Consider the following 20,694-nt stretch of genomic DNA (forward strand, 5'->3'; position numbering starts at 1 on the left):
CTTTGAATCTGGAGATATTCAGAGGGGAGTCCTCTGTCAGGACCACAACCAGCTGCGTGTCGTCCGCATATGAGACCATAGTAAGGTCCCATTGCCTGGGGACAGCAGTCAGAGGCTGGACTTAGAGATTGAATAGTGAGGGGCTAACCGCTGAGCCCTGAGACACTCCCTGGTAGATAGAATAAGCCTGGGAGAGGAATGGAGGTACTGATACACAAAAAGATCTGTCAGACAAGAATCATCCAAACCACTCCAGGGCCTGACCAGCCACGCCAACTTCCTCCAGACGTTGTAACAGGATACCATGCAAGACCGTGTCAAAGGCGGAACGGAAATCCAGCAAGATCAATGCCGCCGTTTGACCGGAATCAAGTATGGAGCACAGGTGTTCCGTCACAGCCAGAAGAGCCGTCTCAGTGCTGTGGCCCGGGCGGAAACCTTTTTGTGAGGGATCAAGGATGTTGTTAGCGCTCAGAAAATTAGTGAGTGTAGCATTCACATGAGCCTCCGTAATTTTAGCCACCCATGGCAGGAGGGATATAGGCCGAAAGTTTGCGAGCTTAGTTGGATCAAGCAAAGGTTTCTTAAGAATGAGGGAAACCTGTGCCTGTTTCCAAGAAACCGGGACCACAGCAGTAGAAAGAGAGGAATTAACCAGGTTGCATAGCAGGGCTAACAGAAGGGAGACTGATTCCTGAAACTGAGCAGGCCTTAAAGGATCGGCTGGAGAGCCAGATTTAACAATCCTACTCAGCCCAATAAACTTGTCCTGGGTAATACTCAGGAATGCTAGCAGGGACGAAAGAGGCAGGGGTCCAAAAGGGGCTTTAGGAACGAGAAGGGGTCCTTGGGGAAAGGCCCGGTAAATGGTGTGTATTTTCTCGACAAAGAAAATAGCGAGATGCTCGCATTGCTGTTCGGATGTTATGGGGGTTTCCAGAATTTTCCTAACCCTCAGATCTTTAAGAATCTTAAAAATACACTTAGCTCGGATGGGGCTAAGCTTAATTTTGTTGGCATAATAAGCTGCCCGGACAGTGCAAATGGTCTTATGATAGCGCTTGAGCTCCCTCAGATAGCAAACTTTTTTACCAGAATCGTAGTTCTTCCTACAATCATGCTCCAACCTCTTACAGCCCTTCTGAAGAATGGACAGAAACTCATTGTACCAAGGACTGGCATCAACTGTGCGGCCCTTACACCATTTAGTAGGGATTAGAGAGTCTAGCACTCAGCTGATCCAGTCACAGAACGATCTGTAGCCTGTTTCCGTGTCTTCAAGCTGTTCTAACGGATTCGTATTAAGAAATGTGTGGAAGTCCCCAAGCCTCAGTTTATGCCACGGCGTTTAAAAACAGGTGAATGGGTGGTTTTATTGGGGGACTCCGTAGCAGTGAGGGACATTTCCACCAATGAGTGGTCAGTCCAACCCATGGGAATGGGAGTACCCACAGAGCGGCCCTAATGTTCGTAAAAATGGGATCTAACAGGTGACCTGCTAAGTGAATGGAGACAGACACCATTCGGGGAAGCTGGTAAGCAGCTAAGTCCGTAAGAAGACTGCAGATCTCATTGTCTTCGGTTAAATCAAAATGTAAATTAAAATCACCAAAAATATTTAACTTGGCCATATCCTTAGCGTGGGTGAAGACCGCCTCCAGAAGGGCGGCTATAAATTTGGAAGCAGGCCCTGGTGGACGATAAATTAGTAACCCAGATAGAGTCAGATGAGCGCTAATGGTAATACTAAATTGTTCACACTCACCGCCCTCAATGGCTTCTTTAACAAAAAGACATGGATAGCAGGATTTAACAATCACTGCAATGCCACCTCCTCTGGACTCCCTGTTAACCATAAAAATAAAGTACCCCGGAGGCAAAGCGAGATTATGCTCCGCCACAATGTTCTCATTGAGCCACCTCTCGGTAAAAAGAAATACATCCGGGGATTCCTCCCTAATGAAATCATGGATTTCTAGTTAGTGCCTCACCAATAACCGCACATTGAGCTGAAGAATTTTCAGTTGCTGCCGGGGCTGCACAGTAGAAGAGGGAGGAGCAAGTAATAGCATAGAATGGGAGTACCTGCAACCTAAGCAGCCAAATGGACCCTCCATTAAGAGGATGCGCATTGCAGGGTTTAACAGCGGACTTAATGGCTAAAACAGTATCTCTACAATAGGTAAGCAGGTTGGACGGGCCTCGAGCAGCATTCCTGGCGAGAGGTGACGTACAGGCGCGGACGGGCGCAGACGGGCTTGCCTTTGGTGCGCCTTCGGAGCGCTGCCGGCGCGCCCTCTGCACACGTCCGCTGCGCTCTTCGCACTATCTACCAAATAAATACTAGCTGGTATCAGGGACCAAGAACAACTAGAATGCACACCAATATGGTGTCTATCAATGGCTGACCGGAAGTGAGGATTTTCTGGCGGTCGAATACAGGTCAAAGGTTTCAACCCTATCCTTCTCAAACTCAATATCCATGTATGAAATTGATTGTGGCTTTGACATGATGAAGATTGGCAGTTTCCAGTTGCAAGGAAAAAAAAATGCCCCAAAGAAAAAAGTTCAGACCATTACACAAAGTGGTTGCATAATGGTCTGCACTATACTAGTGTAGGCCACCAGTGTTAGAAATGGGGGTATCCAGTTGACAGAAGTAGGTACCCTTGTCCAAATATGGGCCCTTGCTTCTAGTCAGGGTAAGGGGGGTAAACTCCTAAAATAACCCCTGCTCATCCCCTTGGTAGCTTGGCACAAGCAGACAAGTTTATGTCAGAGGAAGTGAGAAAACAATGTGTTAACATATATATAGGAATACAGGTTAAAAGCACTACAAATGAACACCACAACAGTTTAGAAAAATAACTAATCTTTATCTAAACCAAAACAAGACCAAATGACAAAAATCCACAATCAAATGGTAGAATTAGTTAAGTTCAAAGCAAATTCCAGATGCAAAACTTTCCACACAAAGTACCTTGGATGTGTCTCGCACACAACCAAAAAGGGTAGCAGGGAAGATGATGCGTTGGTTCCATGTAGGAAGGTGGAATCTGACTATATGGTTACCCCAACTTTTTTCCTGGTGTTGTGCTGGTTTTCGACTTAGTTGGTCTGGGACCCTGCAATTCAGGGCCCCAGACTATCTGCTTTCTCTATTAAAAGGACTCCATGTACTTTAGGTGAATACCAGATTGGTTACTGGGTCACCCTTGTGAGCCCCTGTATAGTGTACCATAGGTACCCAGGGCATTGGTGTACCCTAGGCCTACCAGGGGCTGCAGCATGTATTGTGCAACCCCTAGTTTGCCATCCAAAATGACACCACAGGTCTGTTCACACAGCCTGGGTAAGGTGGTGTAATCACCCCTTACTTAGATATAATATAACTATATATACCTTTACATATAGACACATATACACCTATAAGCCACTCCTATGGTAGGCCTCCACAATCCTGGAGGCAGAGTGCTTGGGTTTATGTATGAGGGTGCTCTGCCATGAGGTGAGCACATCTGCAGCTTTCGGAACCATCTCCTTATTGCTGCTCTATGATATAGCCATACTATATACTCTTAAGTCCATTATAAACCTCGTGGTTAATGCTAACTTTGGTTTGGCTTTATCAAAACATGTTGTGTAAGGTGTCAAAAACTTTGGAATACTACCTACGCCAGTCCTGGCAGCGGGGGTAGCATTGCACCCTTCTAGAGGGAAAAGACATTACTGCTTTACCCGGTTAAAGTTAAACAGAGCCTCAGCATCACAAAATGCATGCTGCTGCCACAGACACGAGTCTGACCTCCGGTTGCTGGGAGAAACTCTGGCAAGGGTGGCCTGGATAATAGGTTTCCTGCCAGCACCTACCCAGGTAGGGGTTTTGTGTATTGGGGCAGGGAGGGCTGCATTTAGTGAATGCATCTAGACACTGCCTAGGGCACACAAGATGCTCCATGCATAGCCCGGTTCAAACCAGTTGCTAGTGCACTCCAGCCCCAGCTCTGGCACAAAACTGGACAAAGGGAAAGGGGTGTAACCACCCCCTTCTCAGGTCCACCCACAGAAGGGATCTAGTCAGGTAATCCAGCACCCTTTCTTAGTATACGTATAGGAGCTGTGTCCCTGGGACTTTGGATTATCCTGGGTGAATCTTTGACAGACAAATCTTGAACCTTCGACATTCCATTCTGACTGGAAGACAGAAGACATCTCCCTTGTGTCCAAGGAGTGACCACCCTGTGCAAACAGGCACCAACAGCATCATTGCTGATCTGCATCGTCGAGGCTCCCGCTGGATCCCGAAGACTTTGTGGCACAAGAACTGGATTTCCAGACTTCTCTGACGTGGACCCACATCCACAGCAAAACTGAGACACATAGTGGACACGTGAAAAGTGGGACCAGACATCTTGGACATCCTGCATTTTGCTACCTGCACTCCATTCGTGAAGACTCAGTAAATTGTGCATTGGAGTATGAGAAGCCCCAGCCCCGAGCACCATTTTCACTGAAGCTCAGGACCCCACACTCCACTAGTGTCCCGAGGGCCCTGCCTTTACATTTGAGCTCGACACATCTTCCTGGTTCCTTGCCCGTTGGCTTGTGAGCCACCGGAAGACCTTCCTTTGAATTTTAGTTTCTATCCTGGTTGTTCCATGCTTGCTCCAGCTTCCCTGAAAAGGAGAAGCGCCACAGACCTTACTGGTCTGCAACAGAGCCAATCTCGACATCCTGCATGGGTTGCGGTTGCCAAAGCTTGTTGGGTCCAATCCGGATACCAACACAGCAGTCATCTAGATCCATCGTGGGACAGGTCGAATCCAGTGCCTGGTCATCGTGGATGTCTCCTGGACCTCGTGGCTGAAGAGACAAACTCACCTTCTTCACCTGCAAAGCACCCGACATCGCCTGGTTCCTTCCTGGTATCTGGCTAATCACCTAGACTCTGTCCGCTCTGCTTTCAGGTTATTCACATCTCCGATCCACCCTTGGATCTACCCGACACTTTTCCTCTGGTCACCTGCAGCACTTCTTTGCAGCTCTCCATTGAAAACGACGACAAAACCCGACACGAAAAGACACCTATGCTTCCGGTCTCCCTGGGTGAGGTAACAGGAGTATCTGGTGCTCCCGTGGGTTTTGACTCTCAAAGTGTCCTAGTGTTAAATATTAGATTGCGATGTGAACATTACCGGCTCCATCTTGTCCCACTTAGGCCTTTGCGAGCGCGTAAGAGGCAGCCATTTTAGACATTGTGGCCAGTTTTGTAACATTGCTGATCACCTGCGCGTCTCCCCGACCCAGCGATCATCCCCCACGCGCTAGCAGCCCCCAAGCACACATGCTAGAGTCATAAAGCATCCTCAGCGCGACCCTGCCCCGGAGCCACTTCCCATGCTGGGCCCACATACCCTTTCATCCCTTGCGCATGAACAGGCCCTTCGATATTCTCCTCAAAGGGTGAGCGCAAAATCTGTTCCTCTCGCGGATTTCACGGATTTTCAGTAAAACCGAAAATCCGCGAATCACGATCAGCGGATTTGGGGGGCAAAAGTTCAAGCCTTCAAGCTTGAAGTTGTAGTTATAACTATTTTAGGATGGCGCCGGCAAGCTGCCAGCGCCATCCTAGTGGGGAAGTGTGGCTCACTGGTTAGAGCAGGCAGACCCTGAAGCAGAGGTCAGACCCGGGACTAGGGTTCAAATCCCGACGCGGCAGGGTCTTGAGCTCAAATGTCCACGGACTCGATAATTCTCGCTTCGGTGCCGGACCTAATCATGGGTTCACACTCTGCAACTCTGGGCATTAAGCTTGCTTAATCTCCACAACGGCCCCCCGCGGCGGGATGCCTGGCTTTCACCTTGGGGATGCCCTGTAGGGGCTATCTCACAGGGAAAAGCCAGGACGGGTTCCCAAGGCAAGCGCCGAGATACCTCCCCAGGTGATCGAGCGCTATATAAGAACATACAAAAAAAAATCCTAAAATAGTTACTAAGTTAGAGGAAGCACTAATAGATAAAATAAAGCAGGTGCTTATCTATTAGTGAAGCTAATTTAGTAACTATTTTAGGATGGTGCTGGCAGCTTGCCGGCGCCATCCTAAAATAGTTACAGGAAGATGATGGATGGACAGCTCACTCAAGGGAGTGTTGTCGAGGCTGGGCAGGTGTGCCTTCTTCCCAAATCTACCGTCGAAAATCAGCTGTGATGCTGGATAGAGGCCTTTGCATCCTTGACTTTCACGAGCGCAATCCTCATGCTGTTCCTGTGACATGGAGCTTCTTTCTCTTGATCTCCTGCTCTGATCGGTCTCTGACCTTTTATACACACAAGAGGCATGTGAACTCGCATGGAAGCTTGCCCGTTTGGCCCCGCTCACACACTCGCGGTGTTCACCGTCTTCCCGCCATTTACCCACTATGATGGACAGCTCACTCAAGGGACCCATGCGCCCTTCGGGGCGATTGCATAGTAACACACACATGGTCTCTGGAACTAGTTGAAGCTCAAATTCAGTGACTCATTCATCAGCCCAAAAACAATCGTGAGCGTCGTCAAGGCCGCACAGAAGACCCCCCCCCCATTAAGAAAATCCGCAAAATCCGTGAATCCGCAAATTCGCGGATTTTGCGGATCCGTGAATCCGCAAATCTGCAAATTCGTTAATCGTGCTTAATCTCCTCCCCTGCACCTGGCTGTTCGATCCGATCCCAGGCCATAACCAACCCCTGCGGATACAGTTTAATGCCCCATACAGTAGGATTCCGCCTCTCATCAAAGGAGCCGGATTTAATCAATGCCACAACCCCATGAGATCCGACCGATTGCGCGTATTTCAGCTTCTAGCGGAATGCCCAGCTGTGCGACAGCAATCACCAACTGAAACCGGGGTGGGGGTACTGTACTGTTTGGTATATGTGGGAACGGGCCTGAAGCGGGGATTCCAAAGATGGTTTACAATGGATCAAAGTAATGCTAAGAATGTGTCACACTGCAATAAAGAGTTACGAATGTGTATTAAAGGCCAGGCCACAGAGATGCAGTTAGAGCACCTCGAGACGACACTCTGCTTGTCTGATCTGACGCGCTTTCCTTCGAAGAATAAATAATTTTCCTGCTTTCCAGATTCCAGCACCCGGCTCTTTATTTGATAATTACGATTGAATTAGAGGCGACTAACGCCAAAGCAGTGCTTGCGGATATCTGGGGAAAATCTGCTTTAATTCAACAATTGGCATCCCAACGCGGGGCCCATCAGTGACACGTGGGTCCATTGAGAGAGGTCCTAACGACGGAGTGAACGACTGAAATGATTGGGAAGAGCTCCTGCCCGATAGACCCTCGTCTGGCAGCCGATCATCTGACCTTCACCGGTTTTGAACGGACCTCTCTCGAGTGATCTACGGTCCTGACTGGGATCCCACAGGAGTGCCGTGGCAACAACAGAGAATAGAGGACGATCGGGCGCTGGAAGTGGAAGATGAGAAACAGTCCATACGGTCCGGGTAAGGTTGTGCAGCACGACTGTTTTGATTGATTGATTGATTGATTGTTTGGATAAATACTAGTATTTGATTATTTATTGGTCCGTTTAGCCTTCGTTGCTACTCGGCGCATTTGATTATTTATTGGTTCGCTTAGCCATCGTTGCTATTCGACATATTGGTTCTCTTTGAGATATTCTCTGTTTGCAAACAACGAAGAATAGAAATATTCTGTCTAGTCTTTGCAGGTAGTGATGGATACGTAGTGCGGACCTTTGTCCAACATTATTTGAGATCTTCACTCATCCGATATACGTCATGCCTATCTTCTCCCCACTGATTGGAAATTGGTTCAACCGGACCGTTTATTAGAGGTAGATAATCCAGCTCCACTGGAAGGCACCCCTAATAAGGACATGTATGTTGGACATTGACAAGTCGCCGTAGCTTACAGTAAACAATGGCATAAAAGTACCAAGAAAGATCGAGAAAGTCAGTGGCCACTGATAGGATCTTTTGACCTCACAAAAATTGAAGCGCTAGAAATAGCCCTTCGCAAAAATAGAACCACGCCAACCATGCTTGATAGTCTCGGCATGTGGCGCAAAGAAGCAACGCAACGTAAAAAGAGAGATGAAGCAAAAAGCGAGAAAGAACTACAAAAAGAAGCTCATTTAGATGGTAAAAAGTTAGAAGAGGAAGTGAAGGAAAGAGAGAACGCAAAGAAAGAACGAGAATCAGAAACCTCAGGCCAATGCCCTGTTAGAACACCTTCAGCGCTTTACCCTGAACTACCATCAAAGCAAAGGACGGAAAATGATTTACTCCTAGGTCCCCCAATCATCTACATGCCTTCTCCTTATGCACCTACCCATCCCTTTGTACTACACCTAGAACCCCAGAACTTGACTGAAGGTAGTGCCAGGGCCTCGGTACCCATGGCCTCTCTGCCGACCGAGCCTCTCCTACTAAGCACCTTGTCAAAAGGCTCATTAGGAAAAACTGAAAACCAAGAGAAAGAACAAGCAAGAATTCCACGTTTGAGCACTACTGAGCGGGTCAGCATCGACAGAGTAGTAAAGACCTTAGTCGATAGGAAGGAAACCGAAGAGCATATTACAGACACGTGTAGCTCGTATGCTGGCAATTACAAACAACATTTCCTCGTGCATTTTTGTTATCACACCCTCACAGCGTACGAAGAAAAATATAAAGAAATAGGACCTGACCATCTCATGACTCTTTATAGGAAGGTGGACACAGGGGATGAGAGTGAATGTAATGTAACCGAACTCTTCTCCTACACTTCAGAAGTTTTCCGCCACCTCGTAGAACAGGGACAAATAATTAAGAGTGTCACGCCTGAGATCACTGAGCCCCCGATAGAAAGAATTGATAACATGATGCCCATAAAAGAAGCTGCACCCTACTGGGTTCCCTCGAGAGGGTCGGGAACTAATGACGATATAAATCACTAGGATGCAAAAGGAAGAGTGGTATAAATAGACAGGACATCCTGACGTTCCGCAAATCCTTGCCGGACTTGCGAAAGAATCCCACCGCGTTCTATACGGAACTAGGTACGGCTTTGGGATCAACAATCATGACGCTTGCCGATATTGACTTGTTCTTTGGGCTATGTCTGCCAGCTGACGGGTGGAAGCAAATCCGGAAAGTCGACCACACCGATCTGTTTGGACATACTTGGGAACAATTCGACAAATTAGATAAACACCGAAACCCCAGAAGGAAACCTCTAAAAGAAATATTAGACCTCACATATAAAATTGTGCAAAAAGTAAAGACTCTGATCCTCGAGAAAAAGGTAGAGTGGTCTATAGTGACAGCTTGCTGCCAAAAACCCCAAGAAGATGTCTCCGAATACTTCTCCGGGTTCGAAATGGTGTTTTCCGATTACAGTGGACCGGACATGACCACTGCGACCAGACATCACTTGTTCGTACAAAATTATGTCAAAGGATTGTTACGGGAAGTTTCACAGAAATTTCAAACCAGTGAAAGCAGTTGGGCTGCTTCGAAGCCCGCGGCCATCCTCCAAATGGCTCAGTATTACGAACACTAAAAGAATGAAAGCGATAGAGCTTCTGAAATGAAAAAGAAGGATTTAAAGAACTGGTTATGATAGCACAATTACAAGGCGTGAGTATAGGGAAAGAACAGTGCCAGGGAGGTCACCAACAGAATACCCCTAGATTTCCACCGCCCCGAAGCAATGCACTCACACCCTACGCTGGACATAGAGACTTAGGACCAATGTGATTTTTGTAAAGAGTACGGGCATTGGAAGTCTCAATGTCTGGTCCTGTTAGAAATAAATAGGAACAAAGAAGCAAGAGAACTAGCGAATGGACCGGGAAATAGAGGACGTGGACGAGGGTACACAAACGACACTAGTAACGACAGGCCAGGTAGAACGAATACATTTGACCGTCCCCGACAGAATCAGTACCAACAGTCTGACTACGACAATGCATACGAGTACGCATAGGACTGCCAAGGGCAAGGGAGGGATCCAGTCAAGCCCTATGTTTACCAGCAAGGCCCTTATGTTACCGCAAAGGTCCTACGCAGGAAGTCTCCATTTTTGGTAGACACAGGAGCAACACGTAGTGCATTATCCAAGCGACTGATTCCAAGGGCACCCTTGTCTGGCTCACACTTGACATCAATAGGATTTGATGGTACGTCCTCCACCAACCCCTTGTCCTAACCGATCCCTTTTGATCTTGAAGACAATATCATTGACACAACATTTCTCCTCTCCTCCAATACCCTGGACACCATTATGGGTCTCGACTTGCTGAAATATTTTCGAGCAACTATTAGATGCTCGCCCGACAGAGTCTGAGTCCTTCTATAACCCTGGCCCACTCAGACATTGCCCTCCATGACACATGTACCCCATTGCTGACACAGACGCATCTCTACTCGATACCTTGCCATCACACTTATGGGCGAAAGCTGACTCAGACGTAGGACGAATGATGATAGACCCAGTGCATGTGACTGTACGACAGGACTCATCCCTACCGAAAGCACCCCAGTACAAGATATCTCCAGAAGGCGAGAAAGTGCTAATTGAAATAATACAGTCACTAGTAGACGCAGGTGTAGTAGAAGAAGTAGTTAGCAACATCTGCAACAGCCCAATTCTACCAATTATCAAAAGACAAGGAGAGGGAGATGAGAAAGCATACCGCTTCATTATCGACCTACGAGAGTCAACAAGATAGTTGTGCCACAGTACCCTGTAGTCTCTGACATCACCACCATCCTGACCCTGATCCCGTCGACTGCCACCACCTTCACTGACATCGACCTCAAAAATGCCTTCTTCTCCATACCATTCACCCAGACAGCCGCTACCTCTTCGGATTTACCCTAAGATCCCGCTCGTATAGATTTTGTCGAGCACCCCAGGGGTACACCGAAAGCCTGAGTATCTATAGCCAGGCACTCAAGAGACAGTTAGACGCAGTTCAGTTACCGGATGGAGTGGTGTTAATACAGTATGGCGATGATATCCTGTTAGCAGCCGACACCACTCCGCTTGCAGTCACAGCCACCATCCAGCTCCTACACTTCCTTGCAGAGAATGGTCACAAAGTTTCCCGAAATAAGTTGCAGTTTTGTAAATCCAAAGTAAGCTACCTAGGACACCTCTTATCAAAGGAAGGAAGGAAACTCCCACCTGACAGAATCCAGACTATCCTTGACACTCCCGTCCCTAAGAACCAGAAGCAAGTTCGCTCTCTGGTAGGCCTCACCTCATTCTGCCGACAGTGGTTGCCGAACTTTAGCCTCATTGTTAAGCCCCTACTTTCTCTTTTAGCCTAAGATGTTTCCTTTCCCCTCCCTTGGACCCCTGAATGCCAAACCTCTTTCAAAGAACTACGAGACGCCCTTTGTTCGGCACCCGTTCTAGGAACCCCAGACTACTCCAAACCATTCTCCCATTTCACACACGAAAAAGAAGGATGTGCATTATCTGTCCAGACACAATTGATTGGCCCCAAACAGCGCCCTTGCGCCTATTTCTCAGCCACTCTTGACCCCGTAGCAAGAGCATTACCAGCATGCTTATAAGCTGTTGCAGCCGCAGCAGTTTCGATACGACAAAGTGAAGGAATTGTGCTTTCTAACCCCCTTATAGTGTTAGTACCCCATGCTGTTGACACCCTCCTGAACCAGACCAAGACCCAGCACCTGACTAGTGCACGACTGACCGGGTATGAGCTGACCCTATTGGCACCACACATTACTCTAAAATGATAAACCACTCTAAACCCGGCCACGTTGTTACCACTGCCTGAAAACGACCCTAATGTAACTCCCCTACATGACTGTGTAACCCTCACCGATGAACAGACAAAGAGTATAGTAGACCTCCGAGACACTGCCTTCCCAGAACCTGACAGAGAACTATGGGTAGATGGCTCATGCATCAAACTCCCCGGTGGCACCACCTCAGCCGCATATGCCGTCACCACAGCCCGAACCATTATTGAAACCACCCGCATTGCCCAGCGATCCGCACAGGCGGCAGAACTGATTGCCCTCACACGAGAATGTATTTTAGCAGCAGGGACGACAGTAAACATTTACACGGACAGCCAGTATGCCTTCGGGGTAGTTCATCATTTCGGGCTCCTCTGGAAGGAAAGAGGATTCCTGACCTCACACGGCACACCGATCTTACATGGAGATCTAGTCTCCGCCCTGACCGAAGCAGTCCTCCTCCCCAAGCAGCTAGCAGTAATCAATTGCCAAGCACATAAGAAAGTAACGGACATTGTAGGACAGGGTAACGCACTAGCTGACATCACTGCCTGAGCCACAGCTGAAAACAGAACGACGACACGAATGTATGTGACCAGGTCACAAGCAGAGAAATGGACAAATGCTAGGACCGCTATAAGAGATATCCAACTGAAAAGTACACCACACATACTGACTGAATGGGCTCGGGTGGGACTAAAAGACGATGAAGGCTGCTGGAGGACAAAAGACAAAGACAAATGCAGATCTGATCCCCATATTGACCATGGTACACTTACCGGCACACATAGGTTCCACCCCCATGATCGAACTAATCACTAGACTATGGCATAATGACAGGATAGCAGATTCAGCGAAACTCCTAGTTCAGCAATGCATGGTATGCCTACAACACAATCCAGGGAAAGGGACAGTAGTACCACAGGAAGCATTTGGAGTCCCTGACCATCCGTTTGAAGTCCTTTAAATGGAGTACATACAGTTAGACAGGTGCCATGGTCTGAAATATGCTCTAGTTATTGTATGTGCATTCAGCAAATGGGTAAAATCGTTCGCCACCCGCGACAACACTGCCACCACTACTGCAAAGGTGTTGTTAAAAGAGTTTTTCCCACGCTACGGCCTTTGCCGAATTTTGTGGAGCGACAATGGCCCCCACTTCATAGCCGAAGTTATCCATCTCATACTGAAAGGGTTGGGTGTAAAACAAAAGTTCACGCAGTTTTCCAACCCCAATCTGCAGGCCTAGTAGAAAGGCACAACGCCACATTGAAACTAAAACTAGCCAAGATAGTCGCCACCACAGGACTGAAGTGGCCTGACGCCCTCCCACTGGTATTGCTATCAATGCGTTCCAACCCAACCAGACACCACTTGACTCCGTACGAGGTTGTCTTTGGCCGGCCAATGAACATATGGGCCGCGCCGAAGCCAACTTCCATCCACGATGTCCCAGACATCCTAATGTCTGATTATTTGCATAACCTTACCAAAGAACTAACTGTTATCCACCAACAGGTGCAGCAGGCCATACCGGACGCATCCAGGGGCTCCAGACACGACATCAAACCTGGAGAATACGTCCTGATCCGGAATTTTCAGAGAACGAAGAGTCTGGAACCCAGGTGGCAAGTCTTGATCAACACCCGAACTGCACTCCGAGTGGAAGGGAAAAAGAACTGGCTGCATGCACATCACTGCAAGAGAATACCCCCAACACTGGCAACTAATGAAGATGTGGACACCCAAGAAGAACTCCTGAGAAAAGACAGACCAGCCCTGAGTTGTTACCCAGAATCAGAGACACTCGAATTGGCAGAGTTTCCCGATCCCACTGTACCATCCAGAAAAGGGTACAAGTTGTGACGAAAGGAGAGAGCTCGGGCAAAGCAGGCCACTAACTGAGTCAACAGTCTCAGAGCGGTAGCTAACACTACAAAGGCTACCAGGAGAGATGCCAGACAAAGTGTGTGGTCCTGCCCGCTACCGGGCCTCTTGAAAGTGATGGAAGATCCCGGACAACCGAAGACCCACTGCAAAGACCCCAAGACTGCCAAGCTACATAGCACAAAGACAATCATACTTTTCATTTCATCCCTCCTCTGCCTCTTGCTCATGATCACAGTTTGGATCATAGAAGAAAATGCTCCCACTCACCAGACAATGATACCAACTATGCAGCCCACCACCAAGAAAGAACATCATCTGGTCTCACTCTCTCCTCATCTCCGAGAATGACGTAAAGAATTTTGGAACAATTCCTTTGTACAATTGCTGCATCAACACAATCTTGCTGCGAATGCCACGAACTGTTGGATCTGTGGGCTGATATCACATGCAACCGAACATTCTATTCCCTTCATCCCTTCACCTTTCTCTGTCCATGGATCCTGACTTGCCTGGCTGATGCTCCTGCAGGAGAGCTATAAAGACAATGCTACCTCTGGTGAAACAATCTCACAGTTCTACGATGAGTTCTGGCTGGACAAAACTAGAAAAACCTCTGTTCCCTTTTGCCCTCAGACCTCAAACGCAACCCTTCAAATGGACATTCTGGAAAAAGAACGAATCGAAATGCAAGTGTTCAACAAACCAGCCAGACCCACCTTCTCATATCTACGAAAGCGGACTGCTGCAACTCTGACTGTGGCCCTAACTGTGGTAAACGTCTCAGGCCTTCTTTGCATTGAGGGCCTTGGGACGAAAATCGTGGGCCACAGCCCTTGCCCCATAAAAAGGACCCTGAACACTGCCGACCCCCCTTCATTTGTTGCATCACCAAATATGTATTTTGTCTGCGGCACTAAGGCCTACACCTGGCTCCCAAAAGGCTGGGGGGGCACATGCTATATCGCTTTTGTCCTTCCTCCAACATACGTGGCACCAGCAGCCTATCACAGACAGAAACGCTCGAAGGACAGAGAGCAAGCAGACTCCACCTCATCACAGTTCCTCCAAGCCGCAAAAGAACTCATCCCTTTCTGGGGCCCAATGTCAAACAGTCGGGCCATCCGTCATCTGAACCAAGCAGTCGAAACAGCTTTGAACATCACAGCTGGCATCCTCGCTAACAACACAGCTGAGCTGAAGGCGGTCCGCCTTGTGGCTTTGCAGAACCGCCTTGTGCTCGACGTGGTACTAGCGGATCGTAGAGGAGCATGCTGCATCATCAGTGCCAGCTGTTGCACCTTCGTCCCGGACTATTCACCTTCTGTCTATAAAGCAATAGGACACCTTCATAAATTATCATCGGAAATCCACCAGGAACAAGAAGGCTGGACACTTGGAGGCTGGTTTTGGAACATTTTGAAAGACTGGGGCTGGAAACTGTTGATAATAATATTGGTGCCAGTTTTTGTATTGTGTGGGTGCTGCCTAGGGATACAATGCATACCGCCCTTATACTCTCTTTTTGTGAATTCGATATGCCCTAAGACTTTGGACAATAAGTTTGAAAACAAGAAAGCATTGTACGACAAAGAAATACACAGTATAATGAATATTGACATAGATTGACAAGATGTTGTGGTATGTTCATAGGAAGGACTGTAAAATAATAGATTGCGATGTGAACATTACCAGCGCCATCTTGTCCCACTTAGGCCTTTGCGAGAGTGTAAGCGGCAGCCATTTTAGACACTGTGGCCAGTTTTGTAACATTGCCGATCGCCTGCGCGTCTCCCCGACCCCGCGATCATCCCCCACGTGCTGGCAGCCCCCAAGCACACATGCTAGAGTCATAAAGCATCCTCAGCGCGACCCTGCCCCGGAGCCACTTCCCGTGCCGGGCCCACATACCCTTTCATCCCTTGCGCATGAACAGGCCAATCGATAATCTCCTCCCCTGCACCTGGCTGTTCGATCCGATCCCAGGCCATAACCAACCCCTGCAGATACAGTTTATTGCCCCATACAGTAGGATTCCACCTCTCATCAAAGGAGCCATATTAATCAATGCAACAACCCCATGAGATCCGACCGATTGCGCGTATTTCAGCTTCTGCCGGAATGCCCAGCTGTGCGATAGCTATCACCTACTGAAACCGAGGTGGGGGTACAGTATTGTTTGGTATATGTGGGAACGGGCCTGAAGCGGGGATTCCAAAGATGGTTTATAATGCATCAAAGTAATGCCAAGAATGTGTCACACTGCAATAAAGAGTTACGAATGTGTATATAAGGGTCACTCACTCAATGCAATCTTCTCCAATCTGGACACCTTGGTCGTTGAAAATCCCATTCCTACCCCTTGGCCAGACCATTTTTTTTATACCATTCACTTGGTCACCACCAGGAAAAATGCTGAATAGAGCTCCGCTCTTCCTGAAATCCAGGCCTTGGTCCAAACTGCCCTTGGAGCAATGGGCCAACCTCCTGGAAACCACTAAACCAGCACCATTGACTTATGTAGCCGCAGACAATAGAAATTTTAATCATTGGCTTAAACATTCTGTGGACACCCTCACTCCTGAAAAGGAAATAAAAGTCAAGATCAAAAACCCCAAAAAACCTTGGTATACAGCGGCCCTTCATGAGCTGAAACGGAATTGTAAGAAAATAGAGAGTCTGGAGGAAAGAATTTTCCCCAGCAATAAAGGAACAATACAGTAAGAGTATTAACATTTGCAAAGCGGAAATCAGATCCGCTCAGGCTACTTTCTATGAAGAACAAATTCTAGCTGCATCCAATTCCCCGCGTGAGATTTTCAATATTGTAAAAAACCTTTCAAAACTCCCCCCAACCCCTTCCCACCGGACACTTCAGGAGCTCAGTGTGATATCTTTGCTGATTTTTTCCTCTCTAAAATTGATACCATCTTCTCTTCCTTTCCCCCCACAAACAAAGTTCTGGTATCTTATTCTCAAGTTAGAACTCAGCCGCTTCTTGTTTCAATTCCACCCTTAGAACTACCAGAGTTAGAAATTCTGTTTGCTAAAGTTAAAAGCGGCTCTCCCAAATACCCCGCTCCCCTACGAATGCTCACGCAAGTAGCTGGGGTAGTCCTTCCGGTGATCCTAGCCCTAGTCAACTCCTCACTTGCCTCAGGAGTGATCCCCCCCGCATGGAAGGAAGCAATGGCGAAGGCCTTGTTGAAGAAACCTTCGCTTGACCCACTCGTCTTAGTAAACTACCGCCCAATTTCACCCCTGCCCAGGATCAGTAAAATCACTGAAAAATATGTCAACACAATACTCTCCACCTTCTTAGAGACTCATAATCTCCTCCACCGAACCCAGACGGATTTCCGGTCTTTGCAGGGAACAGAAACAGCCCTGATCTCGGTAGTGGAGGAAGCTAGGGCTCAGGAGGCACAGCGGTAATTTTGCTGCTCGATCTCAGCGCGGCTTTTGATACCGTTAACCATCAGATTTTAATTCAAAGGCTTCACAACCTAGGCATCTCTGGAACCGCGCTGGTGTGGCTCCATTCGTTCCTTGAGAATAGATCCTTTCAAGTCTTTCACAACTAGGCTATCTCCAAGAAAACTCCTCTTTGCTGTGGAGTTCCTCAGGGCTCCTCCCTGAGCCCTACTCTTTTTAACGCTTATACTTGCACTCTAGCTGAGGCAGTTCTTCCTTTTGGAATCCATATTATTACGTATGCCGATGACACGCAACTAGTGATTGGACTTAACAAATCAGACAGTAACTCTCCTGGAACCTATAAGTGCCTCCAAGAGATAGCCTCTTGGATGAGGGACTCCTTCCTGAAACTTAACGGGGACAAGAGTGAAATCATGGTCCTGGGAAATCGTTCCCCACTCAATGTGAGAGAAATCTGGCCTTCCGTCTTAGGCCCTGCCCCCTCGCCCAAACCCCAGCTTAAAAGTCTGGGTGTTTGGTTGGACCAAGACTTGTCCTTAAAGCCACAAGCTAGGAAGACAGCCGCCACATGTTTTGGCATCCTTCAAATTGCACGTAAAATTCTTCCCATCTTACCGTTCAGGGCTAGTAAAATCATGGTACAAGCCCTTGTCTTGTCCAGGCTGGACTACGCCAATGTGCTTTACCTAGGGTCCCCGTTGGCAATCATTGCTAGGCTACGAACCACCCAGAATCGGGCTGCCCGACTATTGCTCAATGTCCGTAAAATGCGATCAGCCAGACCAGCTCTGAAGGCTCTCCACTGGCTTCCTGTCCAGGAGAGAATCAATTTCAAATCATTATGCATCACTCACAAGTCCTTCCATAACATAGGCCCCCCTGTCCTTAAAGACATCATACAGCGGTATGAGCCCAATAGAACCCTCCGTTCCAAATCACTAATTCTGGCTTCTATTCCGAAAATTAAAAAAAACAGAAGCGGAGGCCGATTATTCTCCCTAAATGGCGCTAAATTGTAGAACTCTCTTCCACACCTTCTTCGGGCCGAATCCAACCATCTCTCCTTCCGCAGATCCCTCAAGACGTGGCTCTTTCCCTAAATCCCGCATGATCATCTGCCCTGGTTTCTTCAAAGCGCTGGGATGCCTTCGGGTAGCCATGCGCTATATAAATTTAACTCAATTTCAATTTCAATGATCCTAGTGGGTTGCCCCACCAGGACTCTGATGATGATGATGAAGCAGACAAGGTTGATGTAATTAGACCGAACCTGGGGAATCCAAGTCTGCCTGGAGACAAATAGGGCCAGAATGGGCCTCCCTCCATCCCCAGATGTAGACCTGGTGGTGTGCCTAGAAGGAAAAGATCCCCTTCAGCGGAATATGACCATTCTGGTTCATCTCTAGGGTCCTCTGCCTCTGCTCATAAGAGAAAAACTTCTGCTGAGTAGAGGGAACATGAAGCTAGGATTAGAGAAGCCAAACTACGGATAAGGAGGCAAGAAATTGCCTTAGAAAAGGAGACCCTGGCTCTTGAAAGAGAGAAATATGATGGGGATAGAGCCCCATGGTGGGAGCAATATCCCTGGTGGTAGGGATAGGTCTTATGACCATAGAAACCTAAACAAGATTGTCCCTCCCTATCAGACTAGGGATGACATTCACAAATGGATTACTGCACTGGCGAGGGCCTGCAAAATACAGAAGGTATCCCAGCAGAAGTGGTAAGTGTGAGAAGTTGGCCTGGCCTATGATGTCCACTATTCTAGTGGGCACCTTGTACCAGTCTTGTCGACCGTTATTGATGGTGGTTGTAAAGTCAACCTTATAGACAAGCTATCCTAGAGGTAGCATGGACCAGCAGTCATAGGCTAAGACTTCAAAGAGCATGTGAAGCAAGCTGTTTTACCAATTATAATCCCTTGAATACCAAATGAAAGGACGCCACATAAGATATATATCAAATATATATGTATTCTAAACACAACCCCTCTGCACTCTTTATGAGGGCAGAGGTAAAAGTACATCGCAAGTTACTCAATTAGCATAGGATAAGTTGCACAAATACAGTTATGCCCTAAGGGCCTCACAAACCATATACTAAAGAAGTGGAATAAGAACCACGTGAGAATTATACAGCAGGCCTAGGGCCAGTAAAATCGCTGTGGCTGCACTAAACAACCAAAGGTTAGGAAGTAGGAGGCCCACCGGAGACAAGTGCAGTGTCTAAACACAGCCGCGAGTTACCATGGACTTATAATGGGAAACAAGGAAGTTACAAAGTTACTGTTTTAGGAGCCTCCTGGATGGACTACGATAAAATCCATTTAGACTAGGACACTTTGAGAGTCAAGACCCACGGGAGCACCGGAATACTCATGTCACCTCACCCAGGGAAGCTTGGTGCATAGGTGCCTTTTGGTGTCGGGTTTCGTCGTTGTTTTCTATGGAGATCTGCAAAGAAGTGCTGCAGGCGACTGGACATAAAGTGTCCGGGTGGGTCCAAGGGTGGATTGGTGATGTGAAGAACCTGAAAGCAGAGGGGACACAGTCTGGGTCACTAGCCAGTGACCAGGAAGTAACCAGGAAGGAACCAGGCAATGTTGCGTGCTTGAAGGTGAACAAGGTGAGCTTCTCTCATCATCCAAGATGTCCAGGAGGCATCGATGATGACCAGGCACTGGATTCAAGCTGGCCCACAAAGGATCTAGTTGACTGCGGTGTTGGTATTCGTATTGGACCCAACAAGCCTTGACAACCGCAACCCACGCAGGATGTCGAGATTGGCTCTGTTGCAGACCAGCAAGGTCTGTGGTACTTCTTCTTTGAAGGGAATCTGGAGAAAGCCTAGAGCATGGGTACTCACAAACTTTCTCTCAGGGGCCAAATTTATAGTGTGGTTTGTGTCCGAGGGCCGCACCGGTGGGGGCGGGGTTAGAGTAACAAAAAAGACTATGACCATGAGGTTGAACAGAGGTCCCTGGGGGTAGTATTCCAAAGTGTTTGACAACTTACACAACATGTTTTGATAAAGCCAAACCAAAGTTAGCATTAACCGCGAGGATTATAATGCACTTAAGAGTACATGGTATGGCTATATTTATTTATTTATTTATTTATTTTTTACATTTGTAGAGCGTGGACAAATTCCCATAGGCGTCTCGGCGCTAAAGATTCTGTACATGACTCTTGGGAAAAAGTGATGAAAAACAAGAGAGGTTACTGAATGATCAGGATAAGTTTACTGATTAAACAGCCAGGTTTTATCCGTTTTCGGAATTGAAAGAGAGATTGACTTGACCGGATCTGTAGTGGAAGTGCATTCCAGAGTCTGGCTGCCTTTACCACAAAACGTCTGTCTCCCCAGGAGATGGTCTTTGTACGGGGTACCACTAATTGATACGATGTCGTTGATCTCAATTGTCTAGTAGGACAGTAGGCGGTAAGCTGTTGTATGAGAGACAGCGGACCTTGTTTATGTAACGCTTTATACGAAAGGCATAAAGTTTTGAATTTTATACGATTTTTCATCATCAGCCAATGATAGTTCCGGATAGTTTGGGCAATCGGTTTGAATTTAGGGATC

The sequence above is a fragment of the Lissotriton vulgaris genome, chromosome 3_1 (assembly GCF_964263255.1).
Source record: "Lissotriton vulgaris chromosome 3_1, aLisVul1.2, whole genome shotgun sequence".
Lineage (NCBI taxonomy): Eukaryota > Metazoa > Chordata > Amphibia > Caudata > Salamandridae > Lissotriton > Lissotriton vulgaris.